Source organism: Octopus sinensis, linkage group LG14 (assembly GCF_006345805.1).
Source record: "Octopus sinensis linkage group LG14, ASM634580v1, whole genome shotgun sequence".
Classification (NCBI taxonomy): Eukaryota; Metazoa; Mollusca; class Cephalopoda; order Octopoda; family Octopodidae; genus Octopus; species Octopus sinensis.
The window spans coordinates 43,958,214-43,970,922 of NC_043010.1; the positions used below are offsets into that span (position 1 = coordinate 43,958,214).

Genomic DNA, 12,709 nt, shown 5'->3' on the forward strand with positions numbered 1-12,709 from the left:
GCAGTAACAACAGTCAGACTATATGTTTTCTTGGCTCAGTCATTTTCATTAACCCATTAATTCTCTTCATTGTCTCTCACATGATCCCTCATATCACCACACTTACAACCCCATTTCATAATCAGCCTCAGCATCAATATCTCACTGCAATCTTTTAATTGCTTTGAACCTTCATAACTTTCCTTTGTCACTAGTCTCAGTATATTTTGTGAAACCCTTAAAAAGAAAAAGAATCCTTGTTTAATAAATTATTTTAAATCTGTTTAATATTTATGTATGTATGTATGTCCATCTACTAATGCTGTTACCACTAATAATCTAACCCCTCCACTTCCATTTGACCTGCGTTAGCCATGAACTAGTTTCATTTTGGATATGACCAGGTGAATGTATCATAGAAGTAAACTATGAGCAGCTAAGTGTGTATAGCCTGGCCTTAATTTTCTGGATGATGCATAGGTACTTTACTTGGGAAAGGCTTGAATGTTAATTTTCATTTAATTTTTATCATCCTCTCCATATGCTGAAGTTCAACTTACCTTTTTTTTTCTCCTTATTTAACTTATTTTTATTCCTTTTCTCTGTTGATAAAAAAATATTTTGGTTTAGTAAAACTAATAGTAATTCTAATTGATTTGTCTTTAATTTCTTTACATAGAGATTTGTTTATTATCATTAACATTGGTAATGTGGCAATCACAAACTGGTACAGCACCAGATGATATGCTATGCTAGTTTTTAGTTTCATGACATTCTGAATTTAAATCCTGCCAACTTTGCCATTTGTATTACTATAGTCAATAAAACAAATACCAATTATATCCAGGTTGGATATTGACATTTTGACATTTCCCTTCCCCAAAGCTTCATGCCAAAATTAGAAATAATTGTATTGGTATTATTACGAAAAAGCCAGTGAACAATAAAAACAGTAGCGACAAATTAAATGCCTGACAGAATCTAATTACATCTCTTTGTGTTTTGTGTTCAAATCCCATCAAACCTTGCCTGCCATTCTTTCAAGGCCAATAAATAAGTACCAGCTCAATAATGATCTCGATTTAATTGAGTATACTTTTTCACCATAATTTATTAATGTTGTTTCACCATAGCTTGAGCTCTGTTAGAAATTTTATTATTAATACATTACTAAATAACTCTTTTAAAAGAATGAAATAAGTTTTGCTAATAAACATATAGCCTTTTCTATGTGAATCTAAATTGCTTTACAGATGAAACTGTTAATATAAAAAAAAAGAATAAAACCATATATACATAATATATGTGTATGTATGTATAGTTCTACATACATGTGTGCGCACAAACACACACAGAGAAAAGTGTAACAGAATATTTTCAAAGACTAAATATTATTAATGCTTCCACCTCCAATGTTCTGAGATTCCAAACAATTGTATCTTGTGTGATAGATTTATCGTTTCTCTCTATATTTTAATTGGTGGGTTTAAAAGCCTCGACCTTTCTTTTCTTGCTTATAACTGTTTTATAGGATATTAAATCTTGTCAACCAAATCAAGTGGATGACATGATCTCAGTGAAATTTCTTTTCCCTCCTTTACTCCTAACTTTTTGTGTCTTTCGTGTCAACTTCTACTGCTATTTTAATGCCATTTTCAGTCCTTCTTTTACACTAATCATCTGCCTGTATCCTCCTGTCCTTAACTCTCTGCTTGACCTTCCAATCTCCATCATTATAACTAGTGCATATTTTTGCCATTCTGTGCAGACTAAGCTAACCAATACCATCGCTACCATTTACTAACTTTCACAAAACTGAGTATATTTCACTCTCTGTTTTTAGTGAGTTGGTATTAGCACAATGTAGGAGTATTATCATTCTCTGCTTCCACACAACCCCTATCCACCACCCCATCGTTTTCTTTCTCTACACGTTTTTTTCCTCCTTTTCACTGGGTATTTCTGAATTCCACCTTCTCTCTGGCAGACAAGAAGTTATGATCGGTCTTAGTAAGTGGGACTGAGTATTGACCCTGCAAAGATTAACCCCCCAATCCTAGATGAAGCTTATGATTATATGTGTGTATGCATGTACATATATATTTGAGTATATGAATAAATCTCTACATTATCTATTAAATGTTAAAAATCATTCCAACATATTCTGCTTTCCTATTTCTTCTTCACTAGACCCTCTTGGGGAATATTTTCTGTTGTCATTTTCCTTTCTTTTAAACATGAGTATGTAGCATCCAGAATTATATTGAAAAGTCTGTTATTTTAATCCTATCCCTTAAGGGTGATGAAATGTATTTTCTCCTTTTTGTCTTGTGCTTGCAATTATTCTTTGCTCTGACTGGTTATATTGTGTGTATGTGTATTTCTGTGTATGTGTGTAGTTTGAGTATTTTAGGTACAACCATTGTATGATTACTAACCAGGCAGCTTAGCAAGTCCTCAGGTAAAACAATATCTTTTTTATAACACAAAGTTACCCTTTAGACATTATAAATATTCAAAAATTCATTGCATCAAAAGATGCATATATATCTTCACACACACACACACACACACACACACATGTATTTGTAAATATATATAACATACATATACATACAGGATTTTCTGTTGTACTATCATATTGTATTATATATTAAGGACATTTTTCATCTGAATATTTCAGATAAAGACCTGGTTGTTTATTTTCATTGAATGTAATTAAAATTTCAATTAAAATGAATTTATTGTCAATATAAACCTTAGTAGAATTTGATACAGCAGAAAAATTAGCACAAATGGTGCGGGCTAAACTAGTGTCTAGTTTAGTATCTTGATATTCTAAAGTCAAACTCTGCTAAAGCCAGCTTTGTTATTTCAACATTCTAGAATGTTAAATTTAAGAATTGTCAATATTCTGGACTTCATTTAATTGACTTCTCTTTTCAAAGTTGGCCTTCTGCATCATCAAAAGATGATATTTTTGTTGTCAATGTGGCGAGCTATATAGAAGACCTAGTTTTGTTTGTTAAAGCCATTTATACAGCTAATGCCTTTGAGAAAGTCATGAATGCCATATTATCTCATTTTCTCCTTCATGAAGCCTTATTTATATTTGACAAGAATTTATTATTTCCTCCAGAAAAGAAATTATTCTATTTCTTTTGGCTCTTTTGCAACCATTATAGCAATTATAAGAATTTAGAATATTTTTTACTTTGTTAATTTTACTACTGACTTGCTGTTGAGACTACACACACACACACATATTTATCATATATGTAGGCTAAGAATATTATAGTGTCATTAAGTATTGAAGTGACTGTTAAGATGTTGCTGGCCAAATGGAAAAGTAACTGAGCACTTGGAATTTACCCTAGAGTAGACTCTGCTTAGTTGTACGGGTACTTTCTTGCACATATCTATGTAAATATAATTCTTTCCCCCTTCTTTTCTGCTTACACAAAATAAATTTCTTTTTATAAAAATTAACAAGTATTTTGAAATGTGTGTGTACTTGCACTTTTATTATCTTCACTCTTTTTCACTTTTTTAACAACTCTTTTATGTGCAGTTGGATATTTCTAATGTTATTTTTTACTTTTATTTTCTACAAAATGTCCACAATGTGTAGTATAGACCAATGTGAATTGACTAGTTTAGATTAGTCCTGGTCCTTCTCTGGTTGAAAACCTGTTGTTGTTGTTGATGTTGTTTAGAAAATAGCCCTTTGCTTATTGATTTAGTTAAAGGGCTTTTATTGATTAACATTTATCATTCCCCTTTTATTATTATTATTATTATTATTATTATTATTATTATTCTAAGGCAGTGAGTGGTAGAACTAGTCAAATGCCAGACAAAATGCCTTGCAATATTTAATTAAATCCTTTATGTTCTGAGTTCAAATTCTGCCAGGGTCAACTTTGCTTCCGTCTATTTGAGCTTGATAAATACCACTGAAGTAATACTGGGGTTGATTTTAATTGACTGTCTTTTCTCCCAAAAATCTGCGGCATTGTGCCAAATTTGAAATTATAGAATCAATAGAAGGCAGTCAAAATACCTCGTGATATTTACTTTCTGAGTTGAAATCCTGTGAATGTCAACTTTTCCTTTCATTCTTCTAGAATTGATAAAATAAGAACCAACCAAATACTAGGTGATTATCTTCCTAACAACAATGTTCCAGCTTTAGATTGTGTTGTAATTGATATTGTTATTGATAGGGCGGTGAATTGGCAGAGTTAATGGAGTGCTGGTGAAAATGTCCTTTGGTATTCAGTAACTCCACTTTATATTCCAAGTTCAAATCCTGCCAGGATGGACTTCTAAATTTTCATCTTACCAGTCAAATACTGGTGTAGATTTAATCATCTCCACTCTATCCTAAAATATGAGTTTGTCTCTTCCTAATTCAGTAAATTTGAGCTAACAGAAATCATTAATCAGACAAAATGCTTAGCAGCATTTCTTCTTGCACTTAATTGTTTTGTTCAAATTCTGCTGAGGTCAACTTTACTTTTCATCCTTTCAAGGTCAATAATAAAGTAGTAGTCAAGTCCTGGGGGTCAATGTAATCAACATGCCCCTTCCCAATCAAAATTGTTGACCTTGTGCCAAAATTAGAAAGAATTCTTAATATTCTTACTAATACTATTCTTGTTGTTAAGGAAGTGGATTGATAGAATACAGTTCAACATGGGACAAAATGCCTTGTATTTATTACATTCAAATGATTTTTGTTCACATCTTACTGACATTCATTTTGTATTTCATCTCTTCGGAATTAATACAATGAATACACAAAGTGTTACTCAGCAGCACTCCTACTTTACCATGCAAGCCCTATTTAGGATATGGTTTCTATTCCTGGCTGGAAGTGTTTTAACTTCATTTATATTACTTGTAAAATGCTTAAGCATCACAACTCCCCAGTTCTCCTACTCCCTAAAAATCTCAGACTTCATGCCTATATAAGAGACTAATATTTTTATTATAACTAATCTACTAATTTTTCATAATACACACACATATACTAATTAGTTCCTCAACAAATAAATAAAAAATTTTTAACGTCTACTATTTGCATGCCCCACTTACCCCAAAGTATAAATAAATCATTCCATGGAATGTTGCTGTCAAATTCAACTATTCTTAACTATATTTTTAAATTCCGCTTATTTTGAACTGCATTATTTAAATAAATAAACTTTAAAAAGAAAGGTGGGTGGGGTCTCCTTTTTGTGAAAAAAAAAATTACAAAAAAGCCAAAGTAGGCAAACAAAAAGAGAAATTCACATCCAAACAAATGTTCAATCATTTTTTAATTATTTTAATGCATTTGAGCTATGTGTATGGGTGCAGCTGTTATTATAACTTTCTTCTACACATAATGTGTACCTGAAAAAGATATAAAAAGATGACCATTGAGTATTCATAAGATGCAAGCTGTTTATTACTATTTTTAAATGTGTAATGGCTGAGTGAATAAAGGTAACTTGTTATTGGATTGGACTTTAGGCTTATGGATTCTAAAATTTGCACCTCCCTAACTGTGACATAGCTTTATCATTGTTGTTGTTATTATTATTATTATTATTATTATTGGAATCAGGTGCTAACTTTCTCATAACTGCTTTCTAACTGGAAGTTCTATGAATGTAACAAAATTGTTTCCTACATCTTGTTATCTATCAGTATAGCCTGGTCCTGAAGTGGTAATTAGAGAGCTGTAAATTTTTAAGAAATTAAAACTGAAAAGAGAAATTACTCTCTTTCGTTTCTCTCTCTTTCTCTCTCTCTCCCTCTCTCTCTCTCTCTCTCTCTCTCTCTCTCTCTCTCTCTCTCGCACACACACACACACACATACACACAGTTACTTTTTCTCCTTGCTTGTGATTTCAAAAACCAGCAACAGAAATTGAAATTTTATAGTTGTGGTCCCATGCAAAGTACTTAATGATGGTTATTTGTGATTGCTTTCTCCTGTAAAATTACCATATTGGTGAGTAAAAGATTAAGCTAACATCATGTTCAACAACACTTTTCTATGCCCTTTTAATAAAATAAAAAAAGAGAAACACTAGGATTTACAATTGGTGTCACAACATGAAACTTCTCTCAGCAAACAGAAGTAATGGAACCCATGCTGGCCATACTATCAGTTACAAACAAAAATGACTATAGTCTATGTTGAATTACAGAAATAATCCTTCAACATAGCTGTATTTCAGAATCAGGTGGTTTCAGCAGTATGAAGAAATATATCATGTTCATTTCATTACTGGAAAGTATTTAAAGTGTTCATAGTTAGTATTGATGAAATTATCTATTTTCATAAAAGCTGTTAACACTAACCTACCTTTTGTTTTTCATGCAGAAAGCATCTCTGAATCGTTGAATCTATGAATAATTTTATTTTTCTCATGCCGGTAAATATACAATCTTGTATATTTACAGATTCATTCATTATTATTTTGGTAAGTATGGGGAGGTCAGAATAATACAGAAGTATATCCAAAGATGACTCCCATACATGCTGGAAAAATGAAAATTATTAGTCATTGATTAATTTTCTATACATTAAATATATTGATCTGTCTTCATATTGATATAATTTTTATGGGTCATGTGGATTCCACAACATCAAAATTGTACCTTTCAATTTTTTTTTTACTATTTTGTGTTGGTTTATTGCCATTTATATTTCTAGACTGTTTCTCTCTCATTTATAAACACATAAAACATGATTTTGTTAGCATTTATGCTGCTCTGCTAGAGAAGTTCATGATTTGGTCTTAATAACCAACTGGAACTTTTTCAATTACAATGCTATTGAATTACTATTTCCATATCCTTATAATTTAACACTTTATATATAGGTATGCATGTATAGTTTACGCCATCTCCTATATCATTTCACAAATGTTCTCTGTCATCCACTTGTCCTTTCTCTTGTATCCTATCAAGAATGTTCACTTCCAAAAGCAAAATGTCTATATAGAGTTTTTTTTGTATAGAATTGTGAATGCTATAGTAACGTTATATAATGTATTATATTGGAGTGGGGCAATATATATGTGTGCGTGTGTGTGTCGGAGACCCTCTTCGATTATGAATGATCATGGGATTGCACCTAGAAAGTTACCCTCCCAGGCACAAGTCCGGGCAAGGTTGTTTATGGAAGACCAGCAGTCGCACATGCATACCAGCCTACCCTCTCCACGCCTCCAATGTTATCCAAGGGAAAGGCAAAGGCCAATACAGCTTGGCACCAGTGACGTCACAACTTATTTCTACAGCTGAGTGAACTGGAGCAAGGTGAAATAAAGTGTCTTGCTCAAGAACACAACACACAGCCCGGTTCCGGATTCGAACTCACAACCTCACAGTCGTAAGTTCGATGCTCTATCCACTGAGCCATGCGCCTTCACATGTGCATATATATATATATGTATATATATATGTGTGTGTGTGTGTGTGTGTGATGAAAACAAGTGTAGGAACAACAAGGAAGTGTATTAGTTTGATGCTTGGAAAAAATGGAAAAGTCTTATACATTTCGAGCCTACACTATTCGACAGAAAGAAATAAAAGGAAATAAATTGAGAGAGAATGAAGAAAAATGTGTTGATTTCAGTGGTCCAACATGACAAATATATATACGTGTGTGTGTGTTTTATTTTTATGTATAGTTGCTTACAAACATAGTCAAAAATTAAATTGAAGGATCACTTATTATCTTTCAGTAGAGTAACATATTTATTTTATTTTCACACAGTAAGGTTGCAGTTACTTTAAAGTTTCAGCTTACTAAGGGTTAAGTTGTGTGTGTCTGTATATGTGTACACACACTCATACATGCATACAGACACAAACACACACTTATTATGTAGAAAGGGTTATAATCCAAGCTGTGTCCTCTTAAAGCATATCTGCTTATTGTAATACTCTGAAGTCGTATGTAGATGTTGTGTCTTTGTGGGTTATGCATAAGAGTTGAAAAATACTGGAAAATGTTTTTTGTAGAGTAATTACATATCAAAACAGGAAATTGGGGGGGAAAATTTTTGGTACTGTTTATTCACCATTACATGTGTTTCATTTGCTTATAGGAGTTACAAAATTGTATATTTAGGAGAAACACATAAAACCGCTCCTACTAGAAATTCTTCAGACACAAAATCAAATAATTATTTAAATAATACCAAAAATTTTATTTTCCAATCTCCTGTTTTGATACACAGACATACACACACTCACACATATATTAGTACACTTATTCTCACTCTTATAAAAATAGTAATGATAAAATAATAAACTAACATTTAGAAATAAAAACTTAAAACTAAATCTGTGACCACAAAATACAAGTATTACTCCCAACACCAACCAGTATTACAAGAGTGAAACATGGAGAGATTGAGAGAGACAGACAGACAGACAAAAAGTAAAGTAAAAGAGGAGAATTTTTCTTATGGATATTGAAACAAAAATATTGTTTTTTTTACAAGAAATTGTTTCTATTTTGGGGCTAGATTGTCTCGTGTTCATTTATATATATTTTGTATTTTTTGTGTGGATGTATTTGCTGTAGTTTAACTTATATATTTATTGCTATGCTCTGTTGTCCGGATATATTTTATTTTATTGTATCTATATATTTATTGCTATTAATTTGTTTCTGTGGTTGATTAATTGCTTTTTGGATTTCGGGATAATTAATAGTACTACAATCACCACCACCACCACTACAACAACAACAACAACAACAACAACACTATTATTACTATTACTACTGCATTACTGCAATCACTATTACTGCAACTACAATCAATATTGCTGCTACTCCTACAATCATTACTAATACAACACAAGCCAATGAGAGGGCCTCTATGCAGGTACTCAACCTGCTAGAAATCGCAACTAAATCTTCCCCAAATCACACCTCTCTCATCTTAAAAAATGGAAAGACACTAGATAATATAGCCCTGGATACCCTTTAAAATGATGGGATAGTCATATTTCCAATGCTTCTGATCATTGGTCTACTCAACCAAGTTTAACCTGGAGCTGAACAACTATGACTAATACAACTACATCCTTCTCCAGTAATCATTTAATCATGTTATCAACTTAAAAACCAAACAACAAACTATTTTAGTTTAGACATATCCAGTTCTTCAGTAAGGGTCATTTGTGTACTATTGTCATTATAGTACAAACACATACATACATCTATTAAATGTTTGTGTATTTATGTGTACTTGTATTAGATGGGATATATTCTCAAATTGTGCTGCCAGAAACACACACAGTAACTATAAAATGGCCAAGCTGCTAACAAAATCCAGACATGAGACGTTATCTCCACTGTCAGCTCTGCTATCGGTGTCAGACAATTTGTAGTTCTTTACAAATGTTAAATTTACTATGATTAATATTCAATTTGATGCCTGATGAAAAAAAACAAAAAAAAACTCATCTTAAGAGAATTCCAGAGAATTGCACTTTTCAAAAGAAAGGATTGGATAAAGTCTTTCACACAGGTTTGTTGGATGAGTCACAGCTTAGATGACAAGAGGAGAACACTTGTGTGCATTAGATGAGCTTAAGTAGAGGTGGTGTATATCATTTTAATTTAGTGGATTACAGGCCATTCTCAAAGCAGTAGATGAAGCAGAGAATAGTACTCTGTAAAAGGAAGCTAAGTCTTTGGGGTGCAGTTTTGGTAATGTTGTATATGTGTGATCACTATGAGTGATCTTCAGAAATTGTGACTCCCAAGAATTTGAAGAGATTTTGAAGGCTTTTAGCTGTGTTCGTATATAGAGGTGATTGTATGTTGATGCTGTTGAAGAAGTAGATTGTTATGTATCCATTAGAAGATGCTTTCAAATACTCTATTCATGTAATCAGTAGCAGTCTGTCATGAAATATCTATGTCTTATGTGGATATATATATGCAAATAGAATATTTGTGTCAACATTATTTTACTTGGCTGTCAATAAATCACACAAATACATTCACATGGACATGCATATATGTATATACATATGTGTATAACTGACTTCATGTACATTTTATATGTTATTTGTGTGTGTATAAAACTGTCTGTTATGTAATACAACAGACAAGAAACTAAAAGATGCTGTTTTCTTTTACTTCTTCCTTAAATTAATCAACTTTATACAATATATTTTTGTTCATGAAAATGTCTCTAAAAATTGAAGAGAAAGTATTTAATTTTTTAACATTCTTCAATTTTTGTTTTTATTTCATAATTATTTTCTTTGATTAAACTTTTTTCATTTTGTACCATCTTAAAAATAACAATGTTATATTTTTTAGTTTTATTTTACTTCATCTGATAATTGAATCTGCATCAATTCAAGATATGGTCCATCTTCCTATGGAAACTTTTACTTCAGCACAAACATCTGATTTGTATTAAATCTCTGTAGATTCTCAGGACAAAAAGTCCAATTGGAGATGTAATGCATACAAGTATAACGACAGAGAAAACTGGTCTCTCCAACAGCCAATAGCCACCATTGTGGTCATTTCATTTGTGAATAGAAGGAAAGAAAACAATATTCTAAAAGAAGAAGAATCAGAAACAAAATACATTTGAATGTTTAATAATGTTGAATTTTTTGTTAATTTATTTTTCTTATTTATTTTTTCACTTCTGAAAATAAAACTTGATAATAATAACACTTATTGGAGAGATGGTTTTTATTGGGTTGTATAAAGACCAACTCAGACCACTCTTGCATCACTTTGTGGGGTTTCATTTGGTTGCTCTCCACCTGAACTAAACACATTGAGTTTTATTTCACAGCAAATACTATTTTCAATTATAAACTTTTCATCCAATCTTGCATATCAAATCCAGATGTTTTCTTATTTTTATAAATACCCAAAATTAACAGAGGTCACTTGACCTTGTTATTATTTTACTGTTAATGTACAATATGCTTTTTCTTCTCTCTCTCACTCTCTCTCTCTCTCGCTATCTTCTCTTTAATATCTTCTTTCTATTTTTATTGTTTTTTTGTACCATTCAGTTTTCATTTTAAATCAATTGGGCAGTATCTATATACAAATGTTATTTTTTTTATTTAAAAAGCAAAAAAAAAAAACAGAAAAAAATTAGAAATACTTTTTTAATTGTATTCATTTATTTGTTTGTTTTGTAATAAAAGGTAGTGTGGGCAAATATTTTTGTGGAAACATCTTAGGACTATTTGTTTTTGAATTAGTGCACAGTCAAACTTTTAAGACTGTGACCAGTTAGAGCTGACCATGGTCATAAAAGTAAGCATGGGTCTTAAAGTTGTTTAAGAGATTAAAGCTTTCTCAGTGCTTAATCCTTTCATGACAACTAGATCTGCATCTAAAGTCTAAGATGGAAGAGAAGTCTATAGCAGCCAAGATGACCTCGACAAGTTCTGATACAAATAACTCAACCCAAAATTTTATTGACACCTCAGTTAGTCTTATTATTGACCTTATTCTCTTATGAATGGTTACTGCCAGATGTGAAGCAACTTGAAAGGATTATTTCAGTTTTGTGATTGTATTTTCATATCAGATTGTATCTGACTGATGGTTGGAAAACATTGTGAACACTAGCTCATCATAATTGCATTAAGTCTGTTCCTTATTACAACCATCACTACTACTACTACTAATGATATTAATAAAAGGCTTTTTGATGGCAGGCCTCAAGTGGGTATCGACATTATAAACCTGAAATTAACTGTTATGCCCCTACCTTTCACTACTTATCGCTCTGTTATTTCCAAAATTTATACACTGAACTCACAGTGTAAAAGAAAAATCAACAACTATTTTTCATTAATTTATCTGTAGAGCATAACATCTCTTTTTAGGTTTCCTTGTATAAACCAGAGAAATACATTATATGTCTGTTTCTAAGGGACAGGGTTAGTGATGGGGTGAGGCACAGAGAAATGTGGTCAAGCAGGGTGAGAGGAAGGCAAATATCTTACTGATAATCTTGCCTCTAGACTCCTCTCATTACTATAGCACATCTACCAAATATAACTGCCCATTGCATAGCATTGCATTTTTTTGGTTATTTTGCTACTTCCTTGTTGCTTTTTTTTTTGTGTTTACCCCTCCACCTATATCCTTTGGCTTCATTCAGTATTGAAATGTATTTTATTGTTGTTATTATTATTATTAATATTATTATTAGTATCTTCATTATCACTATCATTATCATCATTGTAAAAAAAAAAAAGGCAGGACTTTGGCAGAAATGACAGAGCATTTGACTAAATACTTGTCAGAAATAAGCTGCTCTACATTCTGTATCCAAATCCCGTCAAGGTTGACTTTGCCTTTCATCTCTCCAGGGTTGATTAAGAATAAAATACCAGTCATGTACTGGGGTTGATCTGATTGACTGTCTCTACCCTACAGATATGTGGCCCTGTGCCAATATGAGAGAACCATTATTATCAGTATTATTATTTTTGTTTTGTTGACTGAAAAAATATTAGCTGGCACCTATTGAAGCCTCATTCCTTGTAAACCACATTTCGTAATTAATTAATCTATGTTATTTATTCAATATTATTTTTTTATTTTGGAAAAACAAAACTGTAAAAAAAAATTAATAATACATATATATATATTATATATATAATACAAAGAAAAATATAAAAGAACAGTTTGAAAGCTAAAGTATACATGAAA

The 12,709-nt window shown here is 31.5% G+C and overlaps 1 long non-coding RNA gene across 2 annotated transcripts; it reads right to left on the reverse strand.

Moving 5' to 3' along the window:
* Positions 1-5,764: 5,764 nt before the first annotated feature.
* Positions 5,765-11,074, reverse strand: LOC118765987. 2 transcript variants are annotated; one of them, XR_005001897.1, is made up of 2 exons: positions 10,980-11,074; positions 5,765-5,817 (listed from the first exon to the last, which is right to left on the reverse strand). It is a non-coding gene; the product is annotated as an uncharacterized LOC118765987 (long non-coding RNA). The 2 variants fall into 2 exon arrangements; XR_005001898.1 differs by having other exon boundaries at positions 5,770-5,823; positions 10,980-11,072.
* Positions 11,075-12,709: the final 1,635 nt, after the last annotated feature.